Genomic DNA, 16,618 nt, shown 5'->3' on the forward strand with positions numbered 1-16,618 from the left:
CAGGACCGGCCGCGCACCCCCGAAGAGGCCGGTCCGCCGAGGAGAAGCGGCCCCCTCTCCCTCACCGCCGCCCTCGGAGCGCTCCCCGGACGCCTCAGTTTTCCGCGCCCGCGGGGGCGCTCGGCCCGGGCCCCCCTCGGCTCGCCCCCAGCCTGCCCGGGAGCGGCCGCCGGGACCTCGCCGGGCGCGGCGGGCTGGCCGGCACCCCGGTGGGGGGCTGCCCCTCGCCCCCATGACCCGCGAGAAGAGCCGCGTGGGTGCCGCTGGCCGGAGCTGCGGCGGCGGCGTCTCCCCGGGGCGAGCGCGGCCGGAGCTGCAGCCACCGGCGAGTGCCCCGCGCGCGCGCCGCGGGACCGGGCGTGAGTCCGCAGGTAACCTCCCCGCGGCCGGAGCCCCACTCTCCTTCCCCGCTCTCTGCAAGTTGCTCTGGAGTTCCCTCCTGGGTCGGTTTCCCGTGCGGGGCCGGCGGGCGCGGGGAGCTGGGGGCTGCGGGGCGTGTGCAGCGGCCGGGGCGGTGCACGTGGACGCGGGAGTTTTTTGAGCGCTGCAGCGAGGGGGTGCGGCCGGGTCAGTCATTGGCCAGGCGTGGGGCAGCTGCGGCGGAGTCGCTGATGGGCAGAGCCTTTGGCTCGCCCCTGCAGGGCATCGTGACAGCGACGTGGGCTGGCACGGCTTGCGGTCGTGTCTCGGGTTGGTAAGTCAAGGCCTGGCGCTGGTGGAGACTTTGGGGGTCCCTCGGTGTCCGGCTTTGGACCTTAATGGGTATTTTTGCTCTTAAGGTACCCACTGGCAAGTAATTAAAAAAAAAACTGTTGTCATTAGAGGTCCTTCGAAGGCAGTTTTGATAGGTTCTCAGAAAGTGTCCAGGATAACACGAAATGCTCGCCGTTCGTGCATGTGGCCGAGCTCGGGGTGCTCAGATGACAAATATTTGAGTCAATCTGAAAGAGTTTCAGGTCGTTTTCAAGCAATGCTGCCGTTGCCAAGCAACGTCGGTGTAAACAAGCCTAATACTCAACTAGAATATAATTAAATGTAGTTATCCTGCCATTCTCTGAGTTCAGAAGGCTGTAAACTTACGGGTTTAAGCTGTATGTAGGTGGTTACAGTTAACCTTTTGTATTGAGGTTTGGTTTCAAACTCTTTTGATTCAGAACTATTATAATGCTTTACATTTCAGTGTCACAGAACCGCCAGGGAGTTGCAAATGGATTTTGGGTTGCCGTTTGGTTATTTCTGACAAAATATGATATTCTCTCTCTCTCTCTCTCTTTTTTTTTTTTGGTTTTCTTTTTCTAACCAGATGAAGCGAAACCCTACATTTAGGGGTTTTCTCAAAGAAGGGCAATAGCAATTTTAGGGTTACATAAAGCTTGGGAAATTAAAACACCGATTGCCCACAGGTGGTTTTTAAGCCGTGGTTTTAGCCTAGCACTTTTCTCATTGAACCCTTAATGACAGAATGTGCGTGTCAAGTAATTTTCAGAGTAATAGCCATTTAAGAAAGTGGATGAGAAAACTTGACTGAATAACTTGAAATCAAATTACTACTAGTGAGAACCTGAAGTAATGTTCTTTATAGCATGTCCTTACTGTATTGTAAAAATCTGTAGACTTCATTTTAGTCCTCTCCCCCTTTTCTTTCCTGTATGCTTATGTTATAATAATGAAATATTCAAGAGTTGGGCCAGACTGAGAAAAAGAAAACTCAAGAATGACTCAAGTTGTGTGATAAAATTTTTAGTAGTCAGAAGTCAGCATTTTTGTCATGGGAACTTCTAACTCAAGAAACTTTGAAGAACAAAATCTGAACAGTAAAATTACTGAATTGTCAGAATCCTTTTTTTTTTTTTTATTGATGGCGTGTATTTTCTTGATAGTGTCTCTTTGCCTAAAGAAAATGAGCTTTAACTTGGGCATATATAATGCATTAACTTTAGTAAGTAATTGTTGTGGCAGGCAAATGCAGGCTGGTCATGTTCTCTATTCCCACAAACAGGTAAAGGAGAGTCCTGGAGCCCTCAGTGACCTTTTTTTTCTGGTTTTAATGCTCTTTCTACGGCAGTTGTTGGGGGTAGCCTACAGGCTGGCAAGGAGAGAGGTGGGGCTCGGTGAGGGACTGGCAGGCCTCCCAGCCCCCAGTGAATCTTTACTCTCTCTTTGGGGTCTCTGGCATCCTCTCGTGGTCCTGTCTCTCTGTAGTCACTGGTCTAGCACTCTCTGTGAGACGCTGCCCTTACATCCTCAGCCTCCAGGCTCAGGGGGCCCACTTATGCATGCCTACACCATACTCCAGGTGGGCATCATCAGGCATGTGTGCCCCCAGCCCATGCTCACCAGCGCCTTCTAGGCCACAGGTAATGGCCACAGAGGCCAGTGGCATAAAAACCTGAGCATCTTCATTTACCCTACAGTAATTTTTCCTAATTGTCTAATCTGTTGTGTACGTTTAAGAGCATCCATATCTGTGTAAAAAATTACTGAAGTTCACATTTCTTAATTGAATTCTTCAAACTCTCTTTACTGCCTTTTCAAGCTTATATTCTTTATAGAAAAGCTGTGCTTTGACCAGATTGGTTTCTTCATTATCCTCTAAAGCTACTATATGCTTTCTCTCTCTCATATCAGCTTTTATGTACGTTTTCTGTAAAGCTCAACTACAGTACAACTTCTCGGGAAGGAAAAACTTTTTTAAAAAAGATTTATTTTTATTATGTATATAGGAACTGGGGGTAGGCCAGAGATGTGGGTGTGCGTGAGACGATTCACCAGAGACAGAGTGGGGAGCAGAACAGGTGGATTTACTGAAATACACACTGCAAGGGGAGCAGTGGGTGAGCCAGGAGAGGTCTGCTGCGCCATATGTTGGTTAGCTCCCTGGCCAGGATTGAACTCAGGCCACGGCCAGGCCACAGCAGTGGCAGCCAGCGTGAAAGCGTTGAGACTTAACCCTATGCCACCAGGGAGGCCCCGGAAAAACTTTAAGGCTAGTGACTGGGCTTAAGAATTAGATTGAGGGCCTCCCCTGGTGGTGCAGGCAGTTGAGTGCCACGCTGTGAAGCTGTCCACAGCCTCTGCAGCGCTGGTTCGATCCTGGCCGGCCAGTGAGGGTCCCACATGGCGCGGCAGACCTCTCCTGTTGCACCCGCTGCTCCCCTCAGCAGTGTATTTCAGTCAGTCTGCCTGTTCTGCTCCCTGCTCTGTCTCTGGTGAATCTTCTCACCCTCCTGTGCATCTGGCCTGTACCCTGGTTCTTGTATAAAATAAATAAATAAATCTTTAAAAAAAAAAAAAGATTTAGGTTGACATGAAACACACTAGTGGGAGAAAAGCATGCAAATTTTATCCATGTACATAGGAACCTGCAAAGGAGATTGAAGACCTAGTGGAGTGGTTAGAGCAGAAAGCCTATCTTTTAGACAAAGAAACACTTTGTGAAAAATTGAAGACAGAGGGATTTGGGCCAAGGATAGTACATTATGAAGAAGTAACTAGAGGGAGAAGGATTACTTTAACAAGGTTTGTTTGTACAGATATTTTGACTTTGATTCTCCATTTCTGGTGATACGGATGTTTTCTTCCTGGTATAGGGAGGGCACCTATAACATGAGTTTTATCTCCTTTCAGGAAGAAAAAGGAGGATCACAGTGTGCCCCTCTTCAAAGCACCTGTTCTTTCCTCAAGTGCCTTGACTTCTAAATGGTCTGTGTACCAAAACGATGTATTTAGGTGTAACATGTCCTCAACTTCACTTCTGAAATCCTATAGTGTATATTTCACTCATGCTCATTTGATATTTATACCTTCTATGTCTTTATATTTATCTTGCCTTCCTAACTAGATTGTAAACTCCTTAAGGACAGGACATCAGAGCTCAGTAAACTGTATCTTTAGACTCTGCCAAAAAGAAGTTGCTGAATAAATGATTTGTACATTTCTACTTTGTTTTTTCCCCTCTTACAGTGAAATTTTTGAGAGTAACTGAGGAGGAAGGGCAATTGTAAATCATAAGGAAGGGAATTAAATAAGGAATTCTTTTTTTTTCCCCAAAGATTGATTGATTGATTGATTGTACAGTCAGAAGCCCGGGAGGGTGAGAGAATTCACCAGAGCCAGAGTGGGAAACAGAATAGGCAGACTCATGAAATACACTGCTGAGGGGAGCAGCGGGAGCGTCATGTGGGACCCTCGCCTGTGGCCGGGGATTGAACCGGCGCTGCAGAGGCTGCAGGCAGCTTCGCATGCAGCCCAGTGCTCAACCGCTGTGCCACCAGGGGAGGCCCCAAATAAGGAATTCTTTGGAATAACATGGAAAGATTCTGTTCCTAGAAAGTGTGAATATTAGCGAATTTCCCATGACACTATCAGAGTAAGGACTCCCTCAGGATTGCTGGTACTACTCCCTAGTTGGCTTGAGGAGTTTGGTCAGTTTCCTGGTTCTTCCTTAACAGAATCTTAGTTTCAGAAACACCTCATACCTCCTCCCTTCTTCCATCTCTCTTTCTCTCCCCATTTCACCCCTTTCCATTTTACTATTTACCTGCTCAAGACTCAGTTTATGAAATTATATCAGTGCTTTCATTCCTTTTTGGAGAGCACCTATCTCTTCAAAATGTGTCTTCAACTAAATGTTCGTTACAGAATCTGTATCTGATACTTGTAACAGTTATTTCAGAGACAAATATAAAGTCAAGGTAAATCTTACAGTACTTGTTATAAATCTTGGTTTGATTCATTTGTTTCTTGCTATCTTATGAGTTGTTGCCCAGTAACAACAGTTGCAGTATAACATAGCAACCATTGAAAACATTAACATTGGACTGTAGGGATTTTTCTGATGAAATTGCAGTGTCTACCTCTAGCATTTTCAACCTTTTTCAACCGAGTCATATTTTGGTTTATGGTAGACATTTAAAAGGGTATACAATATAGTTAAATATATAGTTTGGAATGCTGACAAATTATAATTTCTTGCACATTGTTTTTCAAATAGAGATGCATGATAACACGTATTGAGCTAGAGTGTGTGGAGGACTTGTGAAAAGATTGGCTCATTAGAGACTAGCTTTGTTGGGCTGAAAACTATTCAGTAATAATTAACAGAGTTCTCTACAACTGACGTAGTCAGTTAGAGCTGGGGTGGATGGAAGTTGAAATGATTCTCCCCTGAGTAACACTTTTGTGTTACTTCAGGAGGTCATTGGAAAGCTTAAATCAGTAAGCATGAATTAATAGACACCATGATTTTGTGGGAAGAGAATTGTGATTTAGACCGAGGCTTGTCTGGGTTAGTTGTGTTAGTAGGCCTTCCTTGGCCCGTTTTCTCATTGGAAAAAAATTCCTGAAGGTCTTTCTCAGAAATTGTATCATTCCTGTTTAAAGCTAATTTTATATCTTGTTTATTGCTTTAGGCAATATTTGAGTGCCAGCTAATGTGTCTTGCACTATGCTAGGTACTGGGGAGGTTGTTAATAACAGTGCCAAGTCTAAAGTAGCTTATCTGATGGGAACAAAGAGTAAAAGTTATTTGTGATATAACATGGAAAGTGCTAGGCAGATAAGTCATTGTGTTCTGGGCATGTAGCAAGGATACCTGATGTAGACTTGCAGACAGACTACACTGTGATTGAGGAATACTGTATTTATAATTAAACTTAATTTGAAAGTGTACAGAGAAGTGTTCAACCTGACCTAGAAGAAGTCAGTTAAGGAAAACTGGGAGAAATTTCTTTGGCATCAGTCAGAAGTCATCAGCAACAGTGGTAGTTCAGATTCTGGTGGAGATGAGGTTCCTGGGTAGAGCGTAGACTCAGGAGAGGACTGGTGCACATAAATATATAATGGTAGGTAGAACAATAAAGTCGGGAGGAAAGTCAGAATAGAAGTGTGTGTCTTGGAAGCTAGGAGAGGAATGTGTATCACGTGTACTTTATTAAAAGGAGGTTTTTGGTCAAACAGTTGTGTAGCACTATGAATGTAAACCCATCTGTACAAAGATGCTGTTATCTGAACTGGCAAATGGCTCGTCAGAAGTTGTGATGTATTTTTTCTGTTTTTCAAGCAAAAATGTGTCGTGACTTTTCCAAAGCCCAACATTTGATTAACATCATAAGAGAGGAATGTGTATATTTTGGAGCTTGAATCCTGAGATGGAAGACTAGAATCTTGTTTTTACTATTTTAGTAACTGCTTGACATTTTGTACTAGTTACTTTTTTGATTCTTGTTGTCTTTATGGGTTATCTTTTCCCCCTTGTCAGCTTTGTTATTTTCTTTGGGACTTTTGAAAGCTTTACTACTGTGTCTTGCTGTAGTTTTTCTTTCATTATGATGGTTCCAATCCTTAGCAACCTTATGTCTATTTTCATTTCCTTCTTCAAATTTGGGACACTTAAGTTATTTCCTTGAATGGCTTTTCAGTTTCCTTGTCTCTTTTCTCCTTCTGGGATTACTATGACTCCAATCTCTTTTTCTCATGATGTCAGATAATTCTTGAAGTGTTCCTTGATCTTTTTCCTTTGTATCTCTTTCCTTTTCTTTCTTGGTTCTTTTCATATCTGTATCTTGGAGAATACAGATTCGTTCTCCATATCATTTATTACCAAGGCTTTTCCCAGAATTTTTTTTTTTTTAACCTCCATTGATCTTTTTACATCCCGCAGCGCCTTTCTTTTCTTTTCTTTTTTAAAAAGATTTATTTATTTATACAAGCACTGGGTCCAGTGCCTTTATTTTCTTGAAGTTTCAGTCTTGATCTTTGTTCATCGATTATGTTTCTCATAGCATTCTTTTCCTTTTCTGTGTCTTCTCATATCTAATTTGGTTTTCTGTCTTATTCAAGTTCTTTGACTTTCTTGATTATGACAATTTTGAATTCTTCATCTGACAGGGAGACGACTTCTGTGTCGGTGTTGTTGGATTTTGGCATTTGATTTTCTCTCTATGGTATACTCCCCTGAGAGCTTGCTTGGCCATTTATATAAATATAAATACATTATATTTTTAAATGGCCATTTTTTACATATTTTTTATATAAATGGCCATTTATATATTATATATTTATTATAAATTTATTATCTATTTAGATCAATATATAATGTATATAATGTATACTGTATATAAATATACATTTATTATATATTACATATTATATTCTATAAATGGCCATTTATATTTTTCCTTTTCCCCATTGTTTGCTTTGGGTTTGCTCTGCTGTAGGTTGGGACTTTTAATGTGAATCCTTTTCCCCCACTTTACTTGATGGTGGGCACAGCTACTGGAGTCTTGTAGAATCTGGGGTGGTGCTTGAGTCCCCGCAAAGCTCTTCTGGGCCTGTTCTGGAGGCTGGGAGGGCTGCTGATGGATCCGTGTGAGGAGTGAAAAAGGTATTCAAACACAGGTTGTTTTCAAATTTTCCCCTGACTTTTATTTAGCTCCGATCTCCATTGTGTATATATAATTATTGTTCTACCTGGGCTAGTAAATACTATAGCAAGCCTGCCTCTTAAGGCTGTCTAGCCCTTCTCTTCTGACTGCAGTCTCTGGTAAAACCCCAGCTCATCTGCCAGTTTGTTGTTTGCCACAGAGTCCCATCAGGTTAAAGGAGTTACTGATCCTCACTGTTAGCTTGCCACAGAGTTTGCATTTTAACTGGCAATCACAGAAACAACTGATTACTTTCAAGAAGTGGTGGTGAAACTGCTGTTTTTGCAGTCCTTTCACGCCTATTAAATTCCTGGGCTGACAGGTGGGAGATGAAAACAGTGAAAGTTAAGGATGCTGTAGATTCATGCTTTTACCCAGAGTTTAGTTGTTTTCATAAATAAACACTTCTTAGTTTGTTAAATGCCTTTGATTGAATTCTGAACAACTGAAGTGGTTGTGTTTTGGCTATTCTGTGGAGAGTATTTGTTGATATGCTCGTTTTCCTACATTGGAAATAGGTGTTCTGTTGTTTGGTTTACTTGTGAAATTCTTCTCTCAGGAGTATAAAACTTGTCTTAAACCTCTTCTAACCATAACCTTTTGCACAGTTTTGGACTTTAATCATTCTGGATGAGCTTATTAAGTTAAATTTTCTGATCTTCCTCAAGTATCAAGTTGTAAGGCTTTTGATGTTGGGAAATCCTAATCTCTGTGCAATTTCTTTTCTCCTTTTGATAAGTGGAAGAAACTTCTTACCATTTATTGACCCCCCATGTTCAAGCTATTTGGGATTCTAAAAATGACTTAGACATGTCAGATCTCAAGGAGGTGTTAGACTAGTGAAGGACATGAATGACTTATTATAGTATATTGAAGTATGAGATGGATAAGTATATGGCTCTGTGGGAGAACTTTCAGGGACACTCAGAATGGATGTGGGTTGGGTAGGAGGAAAAAGGAAGGAATCCAGGAAAGACTTTGAGAAGGAGGTCATCACTTAATTGAATATAAAAATGAATGAAAGATGATAATAGGAGATTCATTTCAGGCAGAGGGGTGGGCATGAGGTGAGAAAAAGTGTGGTATATTCAGTGAACTACAAGAAGTTTAGTGTTAAATCATAAATACATATCAAGGAGTTCCGAGAGATGAGAAGGGGAGGTAGAAAGGGTCCAGATTGTTAAGGATTTTGTATACCATATTAATAAACTTGGACTAACCCTTATTGGACTAAACCTTGTGAGTGGGGAGTACTTTGGGATTCTGCCAGAATTTTATTGAATTTTATTTAGCTACACTTCAGCTGTTCCAGAAACCACAGTAAAAAATACAAATGTGCCTATTAGCTTGATTTTAAAACATAAAAACCATGAGCATATTACTTTATATGAAATGAAATATCTGATATTTAAATTCTTGAGTTTCAATTTTCATTAATAATATACATGAGGGCCTCCCTGGTGGCGCAGTTGGTTGAGTGCAGCATCATGAGGCTGTCCACAGCCTCTGGGTTCGATCCCGGCCTGCAGCGGAGATGCCCACGTGGCGCGACGGACCTCTCCTGTCGCGCCCACTGCTCCCCTCAGCCTGTTCTGTTTCCCGCTCTGTCTCTGGTGAATCCTCTCACCCTCCCGCACATCTGGCCTGTATCCCGGTTCTTGTATAAATAAATAAATCTTTAAAAATATATATATATGATAAAGATGTCAGTATATTCTGAATATTAGAGTCCAAGATTTAAAAAAAGAAACTTGATTCTCAAAATTGAAAACTGCTCTTGGGGAAGAAAATTTAAAATGGTGTCATGGATTTGGTAAATCTACAAAATAAGGATCAGTGGTTGACAGCCGCCAAATATTTTTTCAGTATCTTTTTTGGGTATTTTTTAAATAAACTTGCATGAAGTGAGTGGTATTTGAGGACTTTGGGGCTGTTTCTTGAAGTGAAGTCTTGAACTTTGTCTCATTCTTTTTTATATATGATCATTGTTTATTTTTTTGTTGATGTGGAAAGGGCAGACTTTTTACTCTTTTTTTTTTTTTTTTTATTTTCAAGGTTTATTTATGCATACAGGAGCTGGGGTGTAGGCCAGAGGTGAGGGTGGTGGTAGGGGTGGGCTTAAGAAAATTCATCAGAGACAGAATAGGGAGCAGATCAGATGGACTGACTGAAATACACTGCTGAAAGGAGCAGCTGGTGAGACACGAGAGGTCTGCTGCACCATGGGGTTAGCTCCTTGGCCTGGGATCAAACTCATGCTGGATAGCTTCATACTGCTGATACTTAACCCCGTGTGCCACCAAGGAGGCTCTACTCTGGTTTTTTTAAGTGGCCTTTGAGATGCTTCTCTTTTATACCAGTGACATTTTTCCTGATTATTAACGTAATGTAAACACTTTCCGTATTAATTGTAAATAAGGACTGTGCAGGAAATGCAAACAAAAAATTAAAAGCACACCAGCCTGTCATTGAGATAATTTTGCAGTGTCTAGCCTTTTTTTCTATGCATGTTTAAAAATGTGAATATACTTTCTACAAAATACAACAGTGTTTTACAATCTTTTCCATATCTATGACAACACTTCTCAGTATTATTAAATATTTTCCCATAATCCTTTTAAAAAGAATTTTAAGTTCATAATGTTTGTTTTTAAAACATCAAATTTTGCATTTTTAAAAGTAAACAATTAAGTGTTTGATGTGTATTCCTGTGTAGCTTATCATAGTAGAGGTATTAAATATATTCACCCCCCCAGAATTTCCTGAGGTCTCATTGTGATTCTTCCCTCTTACCTCTGCCCTATCTTCCCATTCCCAGGCAAACATTGATATGCTTTCTGTTGCTATTATTAATTTGCATTTTTTTAGAATTTTAGATAAATGGAATAATACAGTATGTTCTCTCTTGTCTAGATTCTTTTACTTGGGATAATTAAAATTCTTCCACTTATGTTGGATTTCTTTTTATTGCTGAATAATCCATTGTATGTCTATATCATAGTTTAACCATTCACATCTGAATGGATCTGTGTTTCAATCTCACAAATTAACTGTGAACATTTGTATTAAGATCTTTGTAGGGATGCTTTCATTCTTCTTCGGTAAATATCTACAAATGGAATGACTGGATTATAAGGTAAATGACAGTTGATTTTTAAGAAACTTTCTATTTTCATAAATGATTTTCCTATTTTACATTTTCCCAGGAGTTTATAATAGTTCCAGTTCCAATTCATTCTAGTCAATATTTGATATGGTCAGTCTTATATTTTAACTATTGTAATAGATGTCTGGTATTACTTTATTGTGTTTTTAGTTGGCACTTCAGTAATGATGTTTAACATTTTTTTTGAAGCATTTATTTAACTTTTTTAATTGTATAAAATTTTTTCCTCATTTTGTTGAGTTGCTCACTTTTAGTTTTGAGAATTCTTTGTGTTCTGGACACAAGTCCTTTATCAGTATGATTTGTATGATTTGTAATTTTTCCTCTTTATTAGCATGATAGTGTCTTTTAAAGGAAAGTGCTAGTTTATAAGTTTTTCTTCTCATGAATAATGCTTTTGATGTTTTATCTCAGAAATTTTTAACATGTTATGAAAATGATTATTCTGTTTTCTTCTAAGAGCTTTATAGCTTAGTTTTGTGTTTATGTATTTTTAGTTGTGTAAAAAATCAGTTGATGATATATATGTGTGGGTCTTTTTCTGAAATCTCAATGAATTTATGTGTTTACCTTGACACTAATGATGCAAAGTTGTTTTCTGTAACATTTTAGTAAGTCACAAAGTCAGTAATGCAAGTTCTCCAACTTTTCTAAAGTTGTTTTGGTTATCCTTTGTGTTTCCATATACATTTTAGAATTGGCGTATTTCTATCAAAAAATGTCTTGGGATTTTCAATGGCGTTAAATTGAATTTGGGAGAAACTAATTTCCTAACAATAGTGAGTAGCCTGATCCACATATATGGCATATCTTGCCTGTATAACATGTTGGGGTTTTTTTTTGAGGGGGAGGAGGGTAGCCTCTTTTTCCATTATAAATACTGTGATATAAGCATTGGGAAAGCAGGAACTTTCTTCTGTCTCCCACATTTTCCTGACCTATTAAAGATATCCTCCATAAACATTTATTGAATAATAAGACCCTTGGAGAAGATAAATGTTTGTGCGCATCTCTGATCACTTTCTTAGGACTGACTTCTTACATGTGGAATTGCTATATCAAAGGATATATACTGATACTTTTTTAAGGCTTGATTACTATACTGTCTCCCTTGATTATTAATTTTCGAAGCATAAATATCTTGATGGGTAGCTATTTTAAGGCATGCATGATTGATTCAACAAACAGTATTTTTGGTGATATCCATCCTGTGCCATCTCTGAAATTGCATTGTAAACCCATTGGAAAGCAGGGTTCACATCACAGAAATTTTGTGGATCACTTCTGTCATTAGATTTGCTGAAATTGCAAACTATGGAGAGGACCAAAAAAGTAGATCGTTGAAGTTTTTCTTTGAGGAACTGTTTCTTTGGGGACATAGTTTACGTAGTTAAGAAAGCACTAGAGGGAAAAATGCAGATTTGGTACAGTATGAAATAAATATCTCAGCAATACATAAGGCTAAAGGGCAGACCCTATCTGTGTACACATCTCAAGTAATTACATCCTGAGAAGTTTCATGATTATTCACATTGTAAGGTTTTAGGTTTGACTCTGATCTTGATTTGTAGGTTAATTGAAAAGATGCAAGAAAGTATTTCAATTTGGTATTACTGAAAAAAGTTGTGATGGTAAGAATGAACAACATGTGTATGGGGGACTCTAAAGCAAACCTTATCAGCTCTAGCATAAGGACCCTGTCGAGCAGAAGAATGAAATGTTTACATTTGTATAAGGTATTGGCTAATGCAAGATTGAGTTTGGCTGAAGTTTATATTTGATCCAGAACACAGTAGATTTACAGTAGGAGTAATGATGACAAAAACAGTGTATGAGGGGGCCTCCCTGGCGGCTCGGTGGTTGAGTGCTGGGCTACGAAGCTGCCTGCAGCTTCTGTAGTGGCGGTTCGATCCCCAGCTGCCGGTGACGGGATCCATGGTGCGCAGACCTCTCCTGCCGCGCTCGCTGCTCCCCTCAGCAGTGTACCTCGTCAGTCTGCCTGTTCTGCTCCCCGCTCTGGCTCTGGTGACTTCTCTCACCCTCCTGCATTTCTGACTGTACCCAGTGATTGTATAAATAAATAAATAAATCTTTAAAAAAAAAAAAACCAGAAAAAAACAACAGTGCATGAGGAATATTGTCCTGATAGATACCTATAGGCTATGTGAAGATGAGTAAAGATGAGAATCTGGGACACTGTCTAGGAGGCTCTGTTAAAAAACCAAATGTAAAATACTAAAAGTTTTGTACCAGAGAGTGATGAATGTAGTAATGGAAAAGTAGTTAAATTTGTCAAATAATTGAGGCAAGCAGAATTGAGTTTTCTAAAGAATCAAGAGTTAACTTGGGAACAGTCAGCCTGTAACAGAACTGGGAAAGCTACCTGAATTCTGACCCTCTCAGTGAGGTTTATCCAGTTATTTCCAAGACTTATGCAGAGGTTTAAAAAAAAATTGGGGTAGGGGTCCACGTAATGTATTTACCTGCTGTTATCTATGCTTTGAGGAAAACAAAGCGTTGTTAACATTTGCCCTTTCTTTGTAGTTTTGTCTTCTAGAAACTTGGAGTTTTAGCCACTTGTAAACCTCGAAGTCTTTTTCTGATTTGCCCAGAAGCAGCATTTTTCTGGGTGCGTTCTCATTGCAAAACCAGATCGGTTGTGTTCTGACTCTTGTCTCTTAGTTGGAACCAGGGAGGGGGGTGTCCACTTAATTACTAATTTTAATTAACAAAATCAATGGACAGATGAAGAAGTATTAGCAGTTTTAATAATTTGTTACTAATAGGAGATGGGCGCATGGGAAATGAGGGAGGCTTGGTCTCGCCAGTGGCGCAGCGGGTTGAGTGCAACACTGTGAAGCTGTCCACAGCCTCTGCAGTGCAGGTTCGTTTCCCCACCGGCCAGAGAGATTCCCACATGGTGCAGCAGACCTCTCCTGTCTCACCGCTGTTCCCCTCAGCAGTGTACTTCAGTCAGTCTGCCTGTTCTGTTTCCCACTCTGTCTCTGGTGAATCCTTGCACCCTCCCGTGCCTCTGGCCTGTACCCCAGTTCTTGTATAAAAATAAATGAATCTTGGGCCTTCCCTGGTGGCGCAGTGGTTGAGCGCTGGGCTGCGAGGCTGCCCGCAGCCTCTGCAGCGCCGGTTCGTTCCCTGGCTGTAGTGAGGGTCCCATCAAAAAAAAAAAAAAATCTTAAAAAAGAAATAAGGGAACCATAAGGGTAATTGATTTTATATTTTTAAAGGAGGCAGGCAGAACATTTGATATTAATGAATTTAACTCTTGTTATGTCAAAGTTCTGTTGTAGATGTGACATGGGAGGAGAGTGGGAGTTAGGAGCAAAGATTGAGTTTAGGAATGTGATTGTTAATTTGCGTGTCATTCAGATGTAATAAATGAAGCTGTGGGAGAGGCAGCTTGACTTTTCTTTCTTAGAGTTGGAACGACAGACCATAAATTTCTCAGGGCATATGGGAGAAAAGAAACAAGGGAGAATAAAGGTCAGAGAGGATAGGTGAATATAGTTTGTGGTTGCTAAGGGAGAGGTGATTGTGTGCAAACTGCTTTCATTAACTTTTATGTTTACTAGTGTTTAGCATACTTTAATAAGCATGGTAAACACTTGATGAAAGATAATAGTAAATTACTTTCTTAGTAGATTTATCAACATCGAAATTTGGTTAAAAAAAAAGTATATAAATGACATAAACTTATTGTCATAATTATATATTCATATAAACTGATTGCCAATGTTGTAAGTTTTGCCCCAGATTTAAAAAAAAAAAGTTTCTACAGTTAAAAAAAAAACCCTAGAAAAAAAATTCTTCAAGTTGGTGGCAGAGTGAAGACAATGGACTTAACCTCCTCCACATACTCAACAACTGTATTGCCTCTTCAGAAACCTGTGCAGAACTTGGCAAGCTCCAGAGAAGAACCAGGAAGCAGATTTGCCAACGTACAGCCACTGCAGTCTTCATTGAGCTGTGGGAGGGTCCTGGAAACAGACCACAGTAGGCCTTCATACATCTCATCAAGCCCCAGTAGAGATCCTGGAAACAGCCCCAAAGGTGGTAGGATTCCTACAGAACTTAGCCCTGGAAGGGTAGTGAATGCAGGCCTCAGCAAGCACTGTAGTGGGACTGCGAAGCATGCCCACTATACTAGAAGACCACAACCCAGGTGTGTCCTAGGGAGGGATCAGGAATCAAGTCATACCCAGTAGGCCCTGCCCTGGGGAGCAGGCCCTTGCAAAGACAGCAGCAGGGCCTGGTTGCCATTGGCTGAGGCTCTTGGATCAGTAAGTCGGAGGGACACTAGTTGGAGAGATAATTTCTCAGATAGGAGTAGGATTGATTATCCCTTGGTCATTAGACACCAGTACAGTCCTTTAATAGAGTGTACAATACTGAGGAGATTTATGTTACATTGAAGAGGAGGTAGGGAGAGAGCAACTTGTGGGCTTTGGTCTGGAAGAGGAAACACTAGTGGCAGAGCAGTCAACTCAGCCAGAGGCACTGGGGAGAAGAAAGAAGGAAGTGTGGAGCCATACTCCTTAGAAAGAGTGGAAAACCTTGAGGAGCAGGGGTGTTCCACACAGACTGGGTCCCTAGGAAAGATAATAGATCTGTACTACTCCCTAGGACTGGGAAAACACAGGGACTGTGAGTCTTTCATTCCAAACTCCAGAGTAGAGGGGTATTAGGGTGGTGGAGTGCCACAGATATGTACCAGTCTCATCCACACCAACATCTGCGTTCTTCGTTGTTCTTCCCCACCTTCTCACTTAGTAACTACAAACCAGATCTGAGTATATTCAGAAGTCAGCAGTGGCCAAAATAAACAAGTAAATAAAGTCAAATGGTAACATTATTAAAAACAATAATAAAATAGGGAGACTTCAAACAGCAAAATAGGTAGACAAAAAAATATTCACATGGAAATGCTGGACCTCAGACACAAAAAGATGAAGACTGTGTTTCCCTATCAGATAGAGTTCAGAACTGCTCTCATAAAAGAAATTCAAAGAAATAGAAGAAAACTCGGAAAGGCAAGTCAAAGAAATGAGTACTCAGAAAAGCTAATCAGAGTGATACACCAAAATTCAGAAAAACAAATTAATGAGCTCAAAAACAAAATCAATGAACAGAAGGTAGAAATAGAAGCTTCAAACAATATAACAAATTCAGAAAGTAGAACTCAATAAATGGAATCAAGAACTCTAGAGAAAAAAATGGAAGTAAAATAGATAAAATGGAGGATCAAATCAGTGACCTCAAAGATACTGCACTAAGGACCCAAGTGGAAGAAGAGAGAGAAATGAGATGTTAAAAAAAAAAACATTTTGAGAAATACGTGACACTATTAAAGACAACATAAGAACAGAAGGGGAAAAGAAGGGAACTGAGGCCTGTTTATGGAAATAATATAGGAGAACTTCCCATACCTGGGGAAGGAGTTAAATATTCCTTCTGTGAAGCTGACTGAACACCTGGTTACCTAAATGCAACAAGACATAGTGAAACCAGTAAGAGTTCATGACAAAGAATAATGAAGGTGGCCCGAGATAAAAAGCAGGTAATGTATAACAGTATTCCCATCAGACTTGCACTAGAAAAACTACAGGCAAGGAAAGAATGGAGTGATGTGTTCAAATTACTCAAACACAGGAACTGCCAACCAAGAATACTATGTCCCACAAGACTCTTTCAGATATGAGAAATAAAGGTCTTCCCAAACAAAAACTGAAGGAGTTTGGAAACACTACACCTCCCCTATAAGAAATGTGGAGGGGACCACTCTTAACCTAAATCAGTGAAGAAAACCACAAAATATTAAATAAGGAAATAAATAGAACCAGAAAACTAGACAAAATGATAGTAGTAAATATCCGTATATCAATAATCACTAAATATAAATGGACTTTTGCCAGTCAAAAGGCAGAGTGGGTGGTTCGATCTGAAAATGAAATCCAACGTTCTGTTGTCTCGAAGAGAGCCATCTGAGCTCCAAAGATAAACAGAGTTCAAA

The 16,618-nt window shown here is 40.3% G+C and overlaps 1 protein-coding gene across 6 annotated transcripts in view; it reads left to right on the forward strand.

Moving 5' to 3' along the window:
- Positions 1-328: 328 nt before the first annotated feature.
- CEP83 (centrosomal protein 83) overlaps positions 329-16,618 on the forward strand; it is a 109,775-nt gene continuing 93,485 nt past the window's right edge. For all 6 annotated transcript variants that reach the window (XR_008552173.1, XR_008552171.1, XR_008552175.1 and 3 more), the window contains exon 1: positions 329-371. The gene's annotated coding sequence lies outside the window, so the exon portion shown is untranslated. The remainder of the gene's footprint in view (positions 372-16,618) is intronic.

Source organism: Talpa occidentalis, unplaced genomic scaffold (genome assembly GCF_014898055.3).
Source record: "Talpa occidentalis isolate TD23 unplaced genomic scaffold, MPIMG_talOcc4v2.1 talOcc4.16, whole genome shotgun sequence".
Lineage (NCBI taxonomy): Eukaryota > Metazoa > Chordata > Mammalia > Eulipotyphla > Talpidae > Talpa > Talpa occidentalis.